Source organism: Eurytemora carolleeae, unplaced genomic scaffold, assembly GCF_000591075.1.
Source record: "Eurytemora carolleeae unplaced genomic scaffold, Eaff_2.0 scaffold522, whole genome shotgun sequence".
Lineage (NCBI taxonomy): Eukaryota > Metazoa > Arthropoda > Copepoda > Calanoida > Temoridae > Eurytemora > Eurytemora carolleeae.
The window spans coordinates 81,764-88,405 of record NW_019396420.1 but is presented as its reverse complement, the minus strand read 5'-3'; the positions used below and the strand labels follow the sequence as shown (position 1 = coordinate 88,405).

The window sequence follows — 6,642 nt, the reverse complement described above, 5'->3', positions numbered from 1 at the left end:
CCCCCCATTAGTATAAATGTATAATTTTAGGTATAGAGAATGAACAACAGCAACAACTAGAGCAAATAAATGACCTGGAACCAGAGCCGGGACCAGATATGAACCTTGATTTTGAGTCGGATTCAGAATATTTTATAGATGCAAACCCTGATTACAGGTAAGGATTGAACGTTTTTACTTTTCTAAAAAATTAACAGATCTTTTTGTTAACAACATAGTAAAAAAACCAAACAATCGTTTTTAAAAAAAGTTTATTAGAATTTTTTTTTAAATTAACCCTGTAAAGGCTGGGGGGTCTGAATCTATATATAGCCTGGGGCCCCCCCTAGAAAAGGCCTTAGAGAATAGGTATAGGGTTAAAATGCATGTGCATAGCCCAATTTGCCAAGGCCAGCTCATTGAAAAAAAATTAGACCGATAACTTTAATAGTTTGGGTTCTAGGGAGGGTTGAAAAAAACGCCAAAGACCTAACTTTTTTCTACCGTGTATCAAACCGTATTGAAAAAAAAAAAATTCCAAAAATCCTTTAAATTACTTTTCATTAAAAGTCACAAAATATCACGATGAAACTGTCAAAAAAAAACTACAGAGGGGGGGCATTTAAAATTGGATGTTTTTATTTTTTACTTGTCGTTTCTTTAATGAAGGTTGATAGTTTTTAATTTGTTAACTTGTTAACTTTTTAGCCAAATCATTTAGTTCACCCTTAAATACAATATTCAAGGCCGATTGTCATTAATGTCTCATCCTTGGCGGGTAACCTAATTAGATTCTAAAAAAAATAAAATTTCATTAGAAACAAATTTACTAAAACAATGTTTTTTTTTCAGTTAAAAAAGCAATATCATTGCTTGGTTTTTCGTTTTCAAAAGTTCAGAACTAACAATTTATTTAATTTTAAAGAATCAAAAACTAAACGAAAAATCATTTTTATCAATTCTTTTTTAAAAACGATTGATAACCTTAAATTTACAGGTGGAATAAGAAGACGACTTTGTAAATAGTCCAATGAGCATTGTGCAATGTATTGATATTCATTTCACTTTAGAAATAGATTTTTAAGCTACATTGGTAGAACTATTTGCTCTAAAAAAACATTAATTACACATAAGATTGCTTAAATTTTGTGTTAACATTTTACAATTTTATGGGTCTAACTGTAGTTAAACAAGATGATAAAACTTTTTATTGATATATATATATGTATTTCAGCAATATAACAGAACAAGATTGTTCAAATACACAAGAAACCTTATCCTTCATTGTGAATGCTCTAGTGCATTTCTCAAGAAAGCTAGATGATCAAGGGACCACTTTAGCTAGAGCAAATCCAAACTAACTTGGAGTATAATCGAGTGAGTATTTGACTCTAAGTTCTAAGAAAAGATTAATTTTTATCATAATTTTAGATAACATTACTCAATAAATTGAAGCAACGTTCAACTGTATCAGTTCCAAAAAATTCCCTCAAGTTCTTCAAAGAGTGTGACTCAAGTGGAAAGTTAACACTATGTAAAGCGAGAACCAGAAAACTTTAAGAAAGGAAACGACTTTAAGTCACTTAAAAGTCTTCGCACACTACACAGTGCACAGTTCCCAATTACTGTGTCTCATGTTTATAGGGCTAAAATTATAACTAAGCCAAAAAGTTGTCTTTTTATTCTACAGTTTTCTGGAATCCTCACTGTGATTTCAATTCTAAAAGACTAAGAGAGATGGAATTAAAACTATGCAAAACCACTCACTTCCTTTAAAAAATGGTTAAATAAGTGTTAGAAGGAGGGGGGGGGGGGTAATTCCTCAACTTATCTTTAATAACTCCTTGATTTTTAACTATAAATTGAGCCTGTACTTAAAAAAACATATTTGTTTTTTTTCTAGCTCACTTGGATGATAAGTCAGCTCGATACAACTGCAAGTTCTGCAGATGTAGGTCGACTATTTGCAAAGGTAAACATTATTGCATTGTTGTTGAATTTTTAGTTAAAAGAACTGAGTTCTTGGGTTGCAAAGATATAGGGATTAGAAAATTAGAGTTTGTGGCAAAAACTCAGTTTCTTTGTGAAAATTTGAAATAAACTTATGTAAATTGTTATGTAAATTCTACGGAAAAGCTGATGACTAAGCTGTGTTTTACTGGGACAAATGTTTGGATTGACCACATATTCAAAAGTGCTGTCCTTGTTTAATGGTGAGTAAAATAATTCAAATATTTTAAAGATTAGTGAATTGAAAGACAAGTTAGCTACCATTTTCAACTGGATAAATTTCATTTTGTTTAAGACATAGTATCATGTTTGTTTGAAAGTGGGAAAGAAGCTCATAGAAAAAAGCTAAGGACAGCATGCTAACTCTATTCAAGAACACAGCTTATAGACTTACCAATGTGGTAAAATTTTATTCATTCAAACTATTCTATTGCATTCATTTATTCATTTAAAAAATTCTTACTTTCTTGTTTTAACTTTTAAATGCCATTTTCATCCGAATTTATTTTAATAAAAAATGAATTAATTAATTTTGGGTCGAGTTGGAAAGACAAAGGCAAAGACGAAAGAGCAGGCTGTCCCAGAGGTAGTTACATACAGTTTTTAAATCATCCAAATTATGTTGTTTTCCAAAATAATGAGGTTTTTTAAAACAAAAAACAAATTTTCAAAACAGTAAAGGATTTTGTAGAAATTTTTGTTTGCAAACAAGGCGTATCCCTAATTATACGTAATGCCCATTGTGCATAGTGCAAGATAGTACAGCTTTAAAGATGGTGTATGTACAATTTTTAAAATAGGTTACATGGTTCCATTTAATGTATGCAGAAACTATCCACTATAAATATAATGTTATACAATGTAAATATATTTCATGTTTCAGGAAAGAAGTGGGACAAGGGAAAATGACCAAACACTTCCTGAAATTTTTGCACCAGTAGCAAAGGTAAAGTTGATTGAATTTCCTAATTCAATTGATTCTTTTTGCATTCTATGAGATGAATGAGCTTAATCATGTTTTGATCATTTATGTTTTTCAGAAAAGCAAACCATCACTGCTGGATGAAGTTAGGACACCCTTCGAGGAGCTCAGTCAAAATCGAATAAACCTGTGAAAAAAGATAATGACGAGATGCCCACAAGCCGACATTTCCGCTTCTTACTACGCGAAGATGTTATTATTTCTTCAACAAAGAATTAATTTTAACGAATTTAGACTTTTCTGTGGAAAGAAATCTAGAAAAAATTATCTAAAATACACAAAATGTGTCTAATGAGGGGGCCCCTAACCTCTGACATTTTTACAATTCTAAAACTGGTCCAATTTTCTACTTTCCTACGAACTAAATCTATTTTTAGACCTCTTCTGATCATCGGGTTGTAACATCTATCTCTTTAGAATGGGTATGACAAAAGGCAAGGAGATTGTGCAAAGAAATATTATGCACATTCCACACCGGACTAACCAGAGTGAGCAGTGTTCGGTTTCTTATATTTGAAATCAAACGTGTTTTGGTCTTTGATTCAATAATCATTTACTTTACGGATTTGTTTATGTTATACTTTTTCATTCAAAATGCATATGCCAACAAAAAAAATATTTAATAAAAAAGGCTAACAAATTATGTTTAATGGGTCAAATTGGGATCGAAAGTCACAGCTTTCTGGAATATTGACAGAACCTTTAAATCCACGTGATTCGTACACACACGCCTTTAAACAGAATTAGCACGTTTTTATTTGTTCTCTGTTAAACATTTTAGTTAAATTTTGGCAAATCGTTTTACATAGTTAAATTTACTTTGTCTTGAGGGCTTTCTAAAATATATAATTTGTCATAGTTTGCATATTTTTTTGTTTTTGTTTAGAGAACTTTATACCTGAAAACATAGAAATTACTAAAAAACTAAAAATTGTTTTTGATTTTCAATTATTAATAAATAGCCTAAAATGTATTCATAAAGAGTTTGAGCCTTCAAAATGTAGTCTGCATACCATCTAAAAACTAAAAGTTTGTAGATAGTTAGATAATTGTGATTGAATGAAGTACATTTACAATAGACCCTGTCAATCTTTGATTTATAGAGTTGGCAACATAGATAAAGATAGATTGCGCATAAGACGACATTTTTCATCTTGAAAGATATAGAGAGAAATTTAAGTTAGTTTAGTCCTTCTCATGTCCTTCTTCAGTTCTCGTCAATATGATATATTGCTCAGTGAAATATTGTTCAAATATTTCCATTCCCGGAGTTATTTAACACTCTATTATGAAATCCATTAAAACACCAAACCACCCCGCTTATCATTGAAGTACACTTTGACTCCTAGAAGTATAAGTTCACGGACTGTACAATTCATGGTGATTTTGCGTACATAAGCTATCTATGTTTATTTATTTATCTATGGTTGGCAATCCATAGTTTGAAAACTCAAATATTGAATTATCTTTATTATAATTAGTTCAAGTATTTAACTAAACCAAGTAATCTATCTAAACTGTATTTATTTATGGCATGTATAAAAAATGTGTAATTTTGTATTTTTGTTTCCTGTTTTTGAATAAAGATTTTTTTATTTGCAACCAAAATATTTCTATTTTATCCCATTCCATAGGTTTATTTTATGCCTATTTGAGCGCTCTTTCACAACTGTATTATAAAGGTTTTAAAGCGGTCTTAAATCAGTCTCCTGAGACTGTTAATAACCTGCTCAGATCGGTCTTGAAATGGTCTCAGAAGAGGCTTCTGAGACAGTTTTGAGACCATTTTGAGATCATTTTGAGACCATTCTGAGACTGTTCTGAGACCCTTCTGAGACTAAGTTGAGAAGGTGTGGACTCGACCAGGACTATGAGTCCGATAATATCACGCCTTTGACAAGATAAAATAGATCTCAACTTAAAGTATAATAGCTTGGTCTCAGGGTTAACATTTAGACTGATTATATACTAATTCCGATACTAACTGGAAAATGGTAAAATATCAAAAACGCGCTTTTTTGGTATATAAGTGGACTAATATCTCATAAATTCTTGGGAAGCTTTACCTAAATAAAGTTTGACATCATTCTCATGGGTTTGAAGATTCTAACATGATGTAATCATTTGCAATACTTTAGTACATCCATATTTTATGCCCTAACGTGGCCAAATCTAAAAAAATAGTTTTATCTTCGAGAATTGGAAACTTTCAGAAACATAAAAATCGAAGAACGAGGATTCCGAGGTGGCTCGGACGATAAAATGAGGAGAATGTGGCTCGGAAGAGAAAGAGTTGTGGCTGGCCTTCCTCCCCTCAATAAAACCTTTTTGGAGAAAGATATTCTAATAAACTAATTTTGGAAAACTTACATCCAGGGGGTGAGGGCTGAGCCACTCTCCCCCCTGAAGAAGTGAAATCCATGAATTTAAGAGGGAGCTCAACCCCCACTTTGAACTTAGCTCCCCCTTTGTAATATTAAAAAAGGTGACAAAGTCATGTAAACGTCCNCTTTGATTTTCTAATCGCTACATCTTAACAACCCAATGTCATAGACCTTAGATAACTATTGATTTTGTTAAATCAAATGATCTAAGTTTGAAATATCAAAGGTTTACCTCTTCTGGTTGCAAAGATATTGGCATTAGAAAATTTGATTTTGTGGCAAAGACTCAATTCCTTTATCTATGTTACTTTGTTAAAGTTGATTGAGTAAGATTATCTAAAATATTTTTCATTTTTCCTTTTAATGGTAATTATGGACATGGAGAATGGAGATCAAGTTACTAAACGGGGATGTTTGTGTCCCCAAGAATCTAGGAGGGGGGGGGGTGATAAATCTGAAAACTTGCCTAAATCTGAACAGAAGAAAAAGTGAATCTCAGATTAATTCTTAATTTTCTTGAAACACAATTTTAAGATTAATCTTTGCAAAAATATTACAAAGAGTAGTATTTGCACAAGGATACGATTGCAATCCGAGGACTTTTACAAAACAGTAAATATAAAAAGTCATTACCCTGGACTATGTCGTGCTTTCCTTAGAATGCGTCCTTGTCCTCTCCAACACTGAAAGTTTAGATAAAATGATGGAAAATTTTTATCATGAAAGAAATCAAATAAAGATTTGGTGTGAAAAATTATTGAACAATTATACTTGGAATAGTTTCATTTTAAAATAAATGGACCAATATTTAGCTTTGCCATTTTTATAAAGTTTTAGTTTTAAGATTAAATACTTTTTCTTTTATGTTATAATTATTGTGAATTGAGATAAAGAATAAATAATAATCTTAAATTTCAAAATAATCTTGAAACGAGATCAAACACACCAAATTCAATTCGAGGAGCATATGAAAATAACTTGAGTTAGTTAACTAATTAAAGTACAGCTTAAGAACTTAATGAAAGTTATTACGTAGTTGTCAAGAGGAATTTATTTGACGCAATATTTTTATATATATAATATATATATTTGGCTTGTCTGAAGTTTTTTTTGTTTGAATCCAATAAAGGCCAAAATGACCGAACCGATCAGGCCAAATGTTTTTGAAATTTTCCAGGGAAATTGATAGACATGAATTTAATTAGATTGAAAAAAATTGATTTATGAACTACTCTCGCACTTATAATTTATTATGATTTTAGTTAGTGACATTACAGCGACAAAAAA

General features: G+C 30.9%; 1 long non-coding RNA gene across 1 annotated transcript; it reads left to right on the top strand.

Moving 5' to 3' along the window:
• Positions 1-2,519: 2,519 nt before the first annotated feature.
• Positions 2,520-3,516, top strand: LOC111702973 (uncharacterized). Its single transcript, XR_002765531.1, has 3 exons — positions 2,520-2,575; positions 2,873-2,935; positions 3,030-3,516. It is a non-coding gene; the product is annotated as an uncharacterized LOC111702973 (long non-coding RNA).
• Positions 3,517-6,642: the final 3,126 nt, after the last annotated feature.